Consider the following 13,697-nt stretch of genomic DNA (forward strand, 5'->3'; position numbering starts at 1 on the left):
AAGCATCTGCCTTTGGCTCAGGTCATGATCCCAGAGTGCTGGGATCAAGCTCCACATTGGGCTACCTGTTTGGTGGGAAGCCTGCTTCTCCCTCTCCCTCTCCCACTCCCCCTGCTTGTGTTCCCTCTCTCTCTCTCTGCTCTGTCAAATAAATAAAATCTTAAAAAAAAAAAAAAAGCCATCTCTGATCCAAAGTATTACTGAAGGGAATTTATAAATGAACTATACTTCTTTCTCATTCAATACACATTTAGTCTCTTGTTCTTTCATTTTAGAAAAAGCTACCTTGTTATCAGATAGGCCAATCCCAGGGCTAGTGCATGGGCACACACACACACACACACACACACTGATGCATGCACGCACGTGTACACACACAGAGTCTGACAACAATGCTTTTTACAGAACAATTGTCACATACCTTAATTCTCCATCTAGGAATTATGTCTTATATTAGAAAAATGCTGGTTTTGATTTTTGGCTAATGTATGAGATAAGGGAAGAAGTGTGTTATATCATGTTGTTGCTTTATCCTTGTGTAGCTAATTAGATCACTCTTTTGGAATAATAATTAATATGACTGACAGATATAGCTTCAAAAGAATATTTCCTAAGTAAAAAAAGTTAATCATCATCAGAGTTTCTAATAAACTTTATGGAATCTCCACAATAATATTTTCTTTTTATTTAAAAAGAGAGAGATAAGACAATGCTTTTAAGGACAATGGGGTGGTTAATTTTATCCTAGCACTGCTAAACAGAGGTGGTAACACAGATGGCTCCGTGAGATTGAGTGGGGTTTTTGAATAAATAGCTTTAAAATGCCCATAGACAAAGAAGGTCCATTTTTAAAAAGTAACATGGCATCTTTTCTTCCACAGTGGACGATAGAGTCTGCTACTCTGCCATACTTGTATTGTTCTTTTCTTCTTTTCCTCAACAAGCTGGACAAGAAGATTTTATTCCCAAATTACAGACTGGCAACAATTCTCTTCCAGTGAGGACTCATTTTAATTGATCTTTAAAATGTAAGAGCAAATTTTGCATGCAAATTTAGGACAATGCCAAGAAATAGGAGAGACAATGTCTTGAAATTATAGATTAAAAACTTAATTATACTTTTTATGTAACATTGAAGGAACAAAAGATATAAACCACTCTGAATACCTCTGTATCCACCTGCTAGCTTAAAAAATTAAATGCCGGGGCGCCTGGGTGGCTCAGTGGGTTAAGCCGCTGCCTTCGGCTCAGGTCATGATCCCAGGTCCTGGGTTCGAGCCCCACATCGGGCTTTCTGCTCGGCAGGAAGCCTGCTTCCTCCTCTCTCTCTCTGCCTGCCTCTCTGCCTACTTGTGATTTCTCTCTGTCAAATAAATAAATAAAATCTTTAAAAAAAAAAATTAAATGCCAAGTGGAGTTAGAATTCTCTACTTCTCAGGAAGCTGACTAGTATGCTGATTAAGTGGTTCATCAATCTCACTCATGCTTTTATACTTTCATTACGTACATATCTAGCTCCACCCAATGTACAGAAGTATTTTACATATGGTAACATTCTAACAATACCAACCTACTGCATGCTCCTGCTAATTCTCTCTCCAGCCACAAAAGAGAGGAGTGCATTTTGGTTAGGTTACCCATATTTGATATCAAAATAATCACTCTTATAATTTATGTTCTGTATTCTGGTGAATTTTTTTACAGATATAAATACTTGTTTTAGCAATACTTATTGTCTTACCTTGAAAACTAAACAAATGGCATTAAAAATAAGGAGATCCCTTTACATTCAATATTAAGAGAGAGAAAAATCATTTTCAGAGGAAGTTTACAAAATGTTTAAATGACATACAGATATGTATTTTAGGATGATTCAATGAAGACTACCTTATGCTGTATGAAGAAAAATCAAAGTCAAATCCTAAGAACCCCATGAGGAAGATTTCAATGCACTGCTTCTTTGTAGAGAAAGCTGAGATTTGATAGGTAGGAGGCAAGGCCACACAGATTCCAGAACTACACAAACTCCTATCAGTATTTCATTTACAGATGCTGAAAACATGTTCCTGTAGTGGGAACTGAAAGGATCCCAATACTATAAACAAACAATTACGTGTAGTTTTCTCTAGTGGGTGAGTATAAAGAAGTTTGGTCATGGCAAGTATTGTTAGTCTTGATCTGAAGTTCCAGGTATTCATTTGAGATTAAAAGGAATGTAGCATGCTGTTTCTGAAATAAAGGGCTAATAAGGGCTGGATCTAATAATTCAGGCAAATGTGTCATTAAACTTGCTAAATGTATTCATATTCATATAGGGCAACTGAACTTATATTTGGTCATAATATCAATACTTTCCACACTGTAACCTCTACAAAAGAGAGAGGCATACATTTTGGTAGTACCTACAGAAATTTACAAGTGTTATTGGTGGCATCAAAACAAAAGAAGTGACAATTCCTAAATTATATGAATTGACTATAGAAAAGATTAATAATAATCAGTGACAAACTTCTCTTTGTATCATGTCATAAATTCATCAAGTGAAGCCCTCCAGGTGGTATAATCAACGCCCCATCTGTGATAGTTTTCATATACTTTAACACCATCAAAAAGGGCAAAAACGAATAGCTTCACACTGTAATATAAATATATATACATATATACATATACACATATGTATAACAGAGATAGAGACAGAGAGAGACAGAAAGAGAATGTATATTGTAACCCAAACAGGTGCTCAAGTAGTTGTGTGTGTATGTTTAAGCTCTCATGTATTTCATTAATTTTTATTGATTAATAATGTTAAAATTGCTCTTCTTTAATTGTATCAGCTTTAAATATGATTTTAGAGAATTAATTATGTAAAATACTTAAATTGAAATAAATTACTTTAAAGGAAATAAAAACAAACCCTTATAAATAAAACTAATAGTATTTATTAGTATTTTTTTATTTTTAATACTTTAAGGTTTTTATCATTAATAAAAAATACTAATATAAATAATGCTCTCTCTAAAAGTTAGGATGAAGTACATTGCTAAGCCCTATTTTCCCAAGAAGTATTCTGCAAAGTTAAATAATATAATTACAGAAAGCATTAACTTCTGAAGCTTTTTTTTTTTTTTTCACTATCTAAGTGCAAATCTCACAATTCTTTTAAGCCTGTACTACAAATATTTTTACAAGGTCTCCCTCTTCTGGCTAAAACAGTTATTTCATTTCTTTTTATCCACAGTGGTCAAAGTCAGCTGCAAAGTTTGGGCAAAGCTAATTTATACTAATCTGACATCAGAGATAAATAGATGGATACTCCTAAAAATGAAAAACAAGAAGCTTTTTTCAATATCTCTAATATACATACTGTTCTATTAAAGTCTGTTTATCTAATTTCATTTAAGTTTTCTGCCTCACTGATAGTATGAGGATTCATATGCCAAGCTTGGTAATAAGTTAATAAATGAATTGAATGCTTGAGGTGTTCCAGATGGACTTAAATTGCAAATGCTGTCATTCACAAAAGGGACTGAGCTCTTAGAGCAGGAATGCAAGTTTCTAAATGCAGACTCACCTATGCACCTTAAAATAGAGATGAAGATGTATGCTCCATTAAATGCCCTTTTAGAAGTTAACTTTTCCTTTTAAATTTACAAATCTGGGGGCGCCTGGGTGGCTCAGTGGGTTAAGCCGCTGCCTTCGGCTCAGGTCATGATCCCAGGTCTGGGTTCGAGCCCCGCGTCGGGCTTTCTGCTCAGCAGGGAGCCTGCTCCCCCTCTCTCTCTGCCTGCCTCTCTGCCTACTTGTGATTTCTCTCTGTCAAATAAATAAATAAAATCTTTAAAAAAAAATTTACAAATCTGATTGAAAGAATAAAATAAATCTGAGATATACTCATAAATCAAAGACAATAAATGGTTACCATGCAACTTGCAAAACAATATACCAAAATCATTTTAAAAGTGTGTGCTTGTGTCACTATCACATATTTATTAGTCTACTTCAATTATTAGATTTCATTGTGTAAACTTTCAGAAAACCATGCATGAAAAGTTTGGGGGGGAATTATTGTTCCTAAAAAGTATATTGTAGGAGCACCTGTGTGGCTCAGCAGGTTTAGCCTCTGCCTTCAGCTCAGGTCATGATCTCAGGGTCCTGGGAATGAGCCCCACATTGGGCTCCCTGCTCAGCAGGGAGCCTACCTCCCCTTCTCTCAATGCCTACCTCTCTGCCTACTTGTGATCTCTCTCTCTCTGTCGAATAAATAAATAAAATCTTAAAAAAAAAAGTATATTGTAATAATGGACCAATATCCCTAGTGGCCATTACTTGTAAACTCTTCTATTTCTTCAAGAAACATTCACCATAAAATGTCCGTTCAAAATAAATAGAACATACTCAGTACTCTTAAGAAATGCATATTTGTAAATGATAGATCTGATAAAGGGTTAGTATCCAAAATATATAAAGAGTCTAGAAAACTACCCCTAAAATGAATAATCCAATAAAAAATGGGCAAACAACATGAATAGACATCTTTCCAATGAAGATATACAAATAGACAACAGACACATGAAGAAAGGTTCCAAATCACTGATGATCAGGAAAATACAAATCAATACTGCAATGTACCACCTCACATCTGTCATAAAGGCTAAACTAAAAAAAAAAAAATGCAAGAAACAAGTGTTGGAGAGAATGCGGGGAAAAAGGAACGCTCTTACACTGTTGGTGAGATTGCAAACTGGTGCATCCACTCTGGAAAACAGCATGGAATTTCCTCAAAAAGTTAAAAATAGAACTACCCTACAACACAGCAGTTGCCCTATTAGATATTTACACAAAGAATACAAAAATGTTAGCTCAAAGGAATACATGGAACCCAATGTTTATAGAAGCATTATCTAAAATAGCCAAATAATGGAAGCATCCCTAGTGTCCCTTGACTGATAAATGGATAAGGAAGAGATGATAGGTAGATACATAGATAGATACACAGATAGATAGATGGATAGATACAGACATATAATGAAATACTACTCAGCCAAAAGAAAGAAAGAAATCTTGCCATTTGCAATGACATGGTTGGAAGTAGAGAGTATTATACTAAGCAAAGTAAGTCAGAGAAAGACATATACCATATGATTTAACTCATATGTGGAATTTAAGAAACAAAACAAAACAAGACAAGAGAGAGAGAGAAACCAAGAAACAGACTCTTAACTATAGAGAAGAAACTGATGGTTACCAGAGGGGAGGTAGGTCGGAAAATGAGTGAAATAGGTCAGGGAATTAAGGAATGTACTTGTGAAAATCACCAGGTGTTAGACAGAAGTGTTGAATCAGTATATTGTACACCTGAAACTAATATTATACTGTATGTGAACTAACTGGAACTTAAATAAAACTTTAAGAAGTTATTATAAAAAATAAATGCATGATATAGTGGCCAACCTTGGATTACATTAACAAATCTCAACAAATTTGGAATCCCCTGAAATTATACTCAACTTGATATTGTACATATGTTCACTTTTTAGGAGAAAGTGTTTACTTATAGCTTTCATCAGATGCTCAAAGATGTCAATGATTCCAAAAGTTTAAGAACTGAGTGAGATAAACAAATAATTACAAATACCATAACAATTGACATTTTAGAATGCCAGTGTAAACAAAAGTTTGAACAATGAATTCTACCTAGGAGAATCAAGGAAGGTTCCTGAGGAATGGTAGCAATATGCCCTGAGTTTTGAAACTCAAGGAGAAGTTTGTCAGGAATAAAAAAAAGAACAGGACTTGAGAGCACCTCTAGAATATATGTAGAAGCAACATTGACTACTGGAGCCTTAGCATAGTCATTGGAGAAAACTGGGACTAAAGGATGTACATAGACAAATGATGTCAAATAGACAAAGGATATCTATTGCATCCATTGCTGTTTCCTACATTTAGAAAAGTATTTGGTACATAAAATGAAGGTCCATAGATGTTTGTTGAAGGAGAAATAGGAATAAGTTTAAATGATTGGATATGGACATAAAATGAAATTTCTTGAGGAATTCACTAAGAATTTTGCTCTTAACAATTTAGCATAAAAATGACATAAAACATTGATCAATGAATAGAGTCAAGATTTTCTAGCATCAGATGTTATAATAAGATGAATTTTGAATGTTAATCTCATATTATGTACATGAGAAAAATAACAGGGGAGATCAGATAAAGTTCACTCTATTTTCTGTTTTCTAATGTTTTAGAAAGATTTATTTTCTTAGTGTATCTCCAGCAAGTTAAAAAATGTCAGAAATGTCACCATTAGAGAAATACTACTTTTCTCAAGTCCTCTATAAAAATGCAGATCATATTGGAAACTATCTTAATGGGTAGCATGGCATCGACTTCAGATTTTTTTTTTTCCTCATAGAATGAATGCATCATTTTGATTCCAAGCCACAGATTCCTCATCTAAGCTTTTCCCTCCTCATAGTTATGAGAAGATTTAAGGAGATAAAGACTAGACTGTTTGGCACAGAATTTTAGATATCATATAGATAAGTCTCCATACCTGAATTGTGTATTCATCTATCTCTATATACAAGCACATTTATTTAATTGGCTATAAAAGTTTGTTATATGGTTATGAAATACCTCTATTATTATATCTCTGTCAACCACATGAATTATTAGTTTACTAAAAATTGTTTTAGAAGTTATGTTACACTTACCTCCCCTCAAAAATAATATAAATAATAGATGATAATTGAGCCTATTTTTGTTTCAGTGTAAATGTTAATATTACAGATAATGTTAATATTACAGTGTAATATTAATATTACAGAAAGCTAATGAAAATCAGCTAATTTTCATTAGCTTTCTGTAAAAAACTAAAATTTATACCTCACATTGACATAGCCAAATCAATAGCAACTTGGATAACTAGGATTTTGGAGTCATGTTAACAATTTATTTTCCTGATTAAATTAACTACACTACATTTCAAAGAATAATAATAAAAAAACCTCTGAAGTTTGGTTCTTTTGATTATGCAACTTCCACACAAAATTGATAATCTTACTGAAGCAGGTAGACATGAGAAGGGTGACTGACTAGACCAGAAGTGCATGAATCCTAATAATATCTATTTAGAATTCTCAAGCAGGGATCAATTAGGGGAGAAGACAAAGAAAATAATGTTACTGAGGGGGGCAGAATTCCAGTTTAGCTCAGCATGCAGACATACGTGAAGTGTGATATAATAAAATATGCTGAAGTGCTATTCCTTGGTTATTCACTAAACTAGTTGGCCATAATCATCAAGAATAGCACATATCCCTAACCTATTTTCTAAGAGTAAGTATCTTACCCACCTTGCTGGTTTCCCTGGATTTATATCCCTATTCCATAGCATGCAAAACCAACTTGTTCAAAACAACCTCCCTCTTGGGTACAGCAAAAGAAGTTTTAGGCATTCATTTTGGCCTTTCTATTACATTGATCTTCTATGACTGCTGTTTGTCTACACATCACCTAATGTTTCCATTTGCAATTTCACATACTTATACTTGCAGCAGTAGTAATAACAACTATAGTTTGATTTTAATACTAACTCTAAGGGAGTGAGATAATTCAAATGGTCCCACTCTAATTAGGTATTATCAATAGCAAAACAGGTCCCCCTCTATTATTAAAAACAAGACAACAGGCCCAAAATGGAGTCACCTATGCTTTTGTTTTTTAACACTATCAACTCTGAATCAGGTAATAAAACTTTCAACAAAGGAGATTCCAGGAATCTGTGCTTCAGGACATGAAAAATGTTTAATTTTCAATGTGAGGCTGCTGGAAAGGAACTACTCTTGAGATTCTAAAGCAAGTTTTCTTCACATGACCACTGTCATGTAAAGTGTTCATGGAAAACTTAACTGGGGTAGGCCCCAAACACCCTTATTACAGGGAAAATATTGTCTTTGGTAAACTATATCTGAGAATGACTGTATTGATGTTGACATTAATCTTTAAATAATAGTTAAATGTTCTAAATAGCTATCCAAATATGTAGGTCATTAAAACATTTGTAAAGCCTTCAAGTTCCAAACTATACAAATTATCTGAGAGTACCCTTTCCTCAAGTAAAAAAGCAATGTATCTTTCCTTGAATGCATTATACCTATTTTTGCCTATGGTAAACTGTGTTTAATGACCAAAAAAAGTTTTAGGTATAATTCTATATTTTTCCCAAATATATATCATATCCCAAAATAGTTCCAATTAAGATTATTTTCACATGTTCTAGGACATAAAATCAGTCTTTATACTTAAAAAGTATCTAGGAAAATAATTTAAATAAATGTTGGAATTTCGCATTAGTTAATTCTATGGATGTTGATATTAGTCTAGATATAATCTACTTCTGATTATCCACACAAATCAAATCAAATAACAGATAAATACTAATAATAGCCTAATTTTAATCTATTATAATTGTTTTTCTCTAAATCTTATTTTTATAGGGATTCAGCCTTTCTTTAAATCTCTGTTGATATGCATTTTCTTTAACTATTTTATAAATGCCATCTAGAGGAATATTAAAAGTAATTTTGAGAGGAAGGAATTGCAGGTATTATACAAAATCCCAGATTTTATGGGATAACTTGGTAGCTCTAGTATATAAAAATAATAATAATATATGATGTATTTTCAAGTTAATGTTGTTAATCTAAATTTCCAAAAGATAAGTAAATTCAAATATCCTATATGCCAAGCAATGCATTCAGCGGTTTTGTAATGTTATGTCCCATTTTTGACCTAGCTTTTCTATGTATGAGCCATTGGGTCTTAATTAAGTTTTCAAGTATCTTTGAATCTTGGCTTGATACTCAAAATTAGAATGAATATAATGATACCTAATATGTAAATTTCAATTATATATGGAGTAGCTAGTAAATATGAAATCCCTTCTGACATCTATACATATATATTTCCTGTCACTCTATTCATATAACTACATAAACTATTTCTTATTCAATGCACAGAAAATTTGGTAACTCTTGGTTTTATTAATAGCTTCAGTCTTATACTCAAAGCTCCACAGAATCTTATTATTAAGTAGGAGAAATCCCATGTAGAAGTCTAGAACACAGACAAATTAATACAAATATTTTTAGGGATTACCGACATCCCAAATGTTTCAAACAACTCTTCCCTAAGTATATATTTTATATCCTAACATCAAGGTGAATTCCTTGTGTTAAGATAAAACTATAAAGTTTTCAGAAATTATACATATATATTTTTTAACCTGAGAAACAAACTAAACAAAGATGAATGTTGTATTTCATACATTTGTCACAAAAAATCCATAATATTCTGGGGGTTGTGAATATAGCAGTAAACCAAATACATAAAATCCCAGTTTTTATGGAACATAGAGCCTGAAAAACTCAGGAGTGTGCATAAGTAAATAAAATTAACTAATATGTATCAGGCTGCATTAAACAATGAACAAAATAAAGCAAAAGGAAAAAAGCAGAATGTGACAAAGGTTGGTAAAGTCTCTTTTGATAAGCTAAAATTGGAATAAAATCAAAAGAAGTGGAGGAGCTATCTCTCAGATCTGGGAGAACAATATTCTATGCATAGAAACAGTGAGGTTCTTAAAAAATGGAGATTCTTAAGGCACAGAAATTATGTATAGTAAGGAGCTGGTGAAGGGTTTTAAGCATGAAAGTGGAATGATCACATTGATATTTTAAATATATATAATAAATCATTGCCAAGTATAAGGTAATATTATTTTTTTAAAGATTTTTTTTATTTATTTGACAGAGATCACAAGTAGGCAGAGAAGCAGGCAGAGAGAGAGGAGGAAGCAGGCTTTTCCTGCTGAGCAGAGAGCCCAATGCAGGGCTCAATCCCAGGACCCTAAGATCATAACCTGAGCCGAAGGCAGGCTTTAACCCACTGAGTCACCCTGGGGCCCCATGTAATATTATTTTTATTTAATTTTTATTTTTATTTGTGCAATAATTGACAGCCTGTCTTACATACAGCACTATATACTGTATAGTATATACAGTATATATAGTATATATAGTATATACCTCACAGATTTTATTGTTTATTAGAAATGGATTTGGGAGTGAAACATGAAGATGTAGATAAAAGCTGATTATGATGCATGATGGAAGGTCAAATACAGCAATACACAGATGGTAATAGGAAATTACAGAAGAGAAACCCCAGCTATGAACATGTGATTCAGAAAATATGTGTACAATACTAAATGCAGTTTAATGTTACTGGACTGTAAAGTGTAAGGCATTGGTTTATAAAATATTCTATATTACATATGTATGATTAAGGATATTGGGATGTATCCCATAAATATGGGGAATCGTTAAAGTCTTTAGGTAATTACTTAAAGCTTCATTTATTTATTTATTTATTTATTTATTTATTTATTAAAGATTTTTGTTTATTTATTTGACAGACAGAGATCACAAGCAGACAGAGAGGCAGGCAGAGAGAGAGGAGGAAGCAGGCTCCTTGCTGAGCAGAGAGCCCGATGCGGGGCTCGATCCCAGGACCCTGAGATCATGACCTGAGCCGAAGGCAGTGGCTTAACCCACTGAGCCACCCAGGCGCCCCTTAAAGCTTCATTTAATACGCCACCCTGACGTGTGTGAGAGGGCAGATGTAAGAAGGAAAAGGAAAGGAGGCAACTGTTATTTTTTCGGTTATGACAGAATTGGGATCTGAAAAAGGGCAGAAGTAATAAGGACAGAGGAAATGGACTGATTGTAAAAATACAAGGAGAGTAAAATCAGGTTAATTGATGATTAATCACAAGAGGAGATAGTCAAAAATGACTTCTAGGTCTTAGGTTGTGTTAATAGATCAAACACAGTGCTGCCAGTAGAGAGAGAAAATACAGAAGAGACGGGCCCTGGGAGGAAGAATATTTGTTCAATGTTGACATTTTTTAAGCTCCTGTGTGTTGCCTATGTTTGTACAGCAAGCAAACAGTTTGATTAATTAATCCTAGACTGCAAAGAGAGGTCTAGGAGGACAAATACATTTGGAAAAAAGAGGCATATAATTAGTAGTTGAAACAATGTAAATCAATGAAATCACCCAAAGGTAGTATATGGAGAAAGAAAAGCAGTTTTTGAGGAAGCAGATTTTAAGATGAATAAAGAGAGCTTTGAGAGATAAAGAGAGAGATTCAGGGAGACAGTGATAAAGATTTTATGAACTTGAAAAACTGAAAGAATAATGAAAGAGTTTTCTCCATCAGGAAACTGAAGGAGTGGAAAATTGCAGAGAACAGAGATCCTCCAAATTCTACTGTGAACTTCTTCTTTTATTTTTTTAAGACTTTTATTTATTTATTTGTCAGAGAGAGAGTGCATAAGCAGGGGGAGAGGTAGACAGAGGGAGAAGTAGGCTCCCCACTGAGCAAGAAGCCCAATGTGGGACTCAATCCCAGGACCCTGGCATCATGACCTGAGCCAAAGGCATCTTTGGCTTAACCAAACTTAAATCAAACTTAACCTCAGTTGGCTTAAGCAGCTGAGCCACCCAGGCATCCCTCTACTGTCCGCTTCTTAAGGGAAGGGTTGTTTCCTTTACATCTGATCTGCCAGGTCCTAGCATACAACCTGTGTACAAAATTGATAGAATGATTAAGAAGAGGAGAAGGGATAAAACTAAATTTAGACTAAAAAAATTCAAATATGGGATGCCTGCATGGTTGATAAGCTTCCCTTTGAATTATGAAGGAAAATAATTCCCTGAGGTATAAAATGGTTAGATTATGCCTTTGCTAAGGCTGGACTAGCTAGGAAATAATGGCTGGAAATGAGAAAGGCTGCGGGACAAAGTAAGTAAAAATTTAGTTCTGTGGACAAGTTTCCAAATGATCTTGGCTCAAATATTTTATTTTATTGTGTGAAATTCTTCGTAATTATATATTTTAAAAAGTAGAACTAGACTAACTTTATGGTGATTTTCAGAGCTAAAGTAAATGACCTTAAAATGGAAACAATGGCCAATATGTCAGATATCTTTCTTAATCTCATTGCCTGTCACATACAGCAACATTGTAAAATGGAAGGAGAAGAGAGGGTGTAAAATCAGAGACTGATAGAGTCAAGTATGATATAAGAGGGGGAAAAAGAAGAAAACAACAACAAAAAGAGATAAAAATTTATTTGAAACATTCAAAAGCACATTGAAGGATAAGAAAATGTCCTTTAGAGGACTTTTAAAGAATAGGGAACTGATTTGGATTGACAATTGGAAAAGAGATATTAAGAATATATGAATTCCTATATAGGCTCTACTCTTCCTAGGTAGGATAAACGGAAGCATAACTTATAGGCAGGTTTACATAAATAGTTCTTGAATTTGCTTATATTTTCAGACTAACAAATCTCGGACTTAGTTTATTTAATAAGTTAAATACTCAGAATCAGATGTGAGAGATAGGCTAGGTCACAAAAGCAGTTCATGTAAGTTAGGCAAGAATTAGAACTTGAATCTGAGATTTTTTTCCAGAGTTCAAAAACATGCAATGTGACACACAAGATCAAGAAATAAGATAATGTGGATGAACTGGAAGGTCTGTGGTCTCAGTATTCCTGGGGAATGTGAAACCTTCAAGGTTGGAGGAGCACAGAACTTCAGGATTATTCTTTTGTAGGATGAGGAGGGGTCATTCAGTATTTAAGTGCCTGGAATATTATCATAAAAAGGTGTAATTAAACCCTGAGCATCAGATCTGGTCTTGAGACTAATACATTTTTCCTATGTCATGGTACTCAAACTCAAACACAACAGTTTTAAGAATATTATGCTCAGCAGTGCTGGGGCCTATCTAAGATCTTCACACCACAGAATTAGCCACTTAAAAACAAAGTGCTTTGCTTTATATAGACTCTTCAAAATATTAAAAAAAAATACCTTTGCTTCTGGATTATTTTATTTTACTGAAACTCCGTTTTCCATTTTCTCTCCACCTCTCAAAATTCTTCTAATTTAACAAAACACTGCTAAACATGTAGCACCTCTACTTTGTCAGTTAATTATTCTATCTAAATGTTTGACCTAGTAACAACTTAAGCTATCCATAGATACAGAATACCATTTGTGTAAATACTATCAACACAGCATATCTACAGTGTATAAAACATGTTAGGCACTAGAATACAATGAGTTATAAATAATTTTCTACACATGCTACAAACAAAACACAGTTCAGAGTAAGTTTATTAAGAGTCTAGTGAGGGGCGCCTGAGTGGCTCAGTCAGTTGAGTGGCTGCCTTTTGCTCAGGTCATAGTCCTAGGGTCCTGGGATCCAGCCCTGGGTTGGGCTCCTTCCTCAGTGGGAAGCCTGCTTTTCCCTCTGCCTCTCTCTGCTGCTCCCCCTACTTGTTTTCTCTACCTCCATCAAATAAGAAAAAAAAAAAAGTATAGTGAAACTCTTTCCATTTTTCTTATATTTAGATTCCCAAGAAAATAAAGACAAAATAATAAGTTTTTATTGGCTTTATAAATTTAACTAGAACTTTGTTCTTCCAATAGTACATTTTATTTATTTTCCTTCACTTTACATTAGAAACGCTAAACTGAATATCTTCCAGGTCATAAACTGAATATCCACCAGATGTCAGTATATGCACGCAAATGTTTTACTTTGA

This window comes from Lutra lutra, chromosome 3 (assembly GCF_902655055.1).
Source record: "Lutra lutra chromosome 3, mLutLut1.2, whole genome shotgun sequence".
Classification (NCBI taxonomy): domain Eukaryota; kingdom Metazoa; phylum Chordata; class Mammalia; order Carnivora; family Mustelidae; genus Lutra; species Lutra lutra.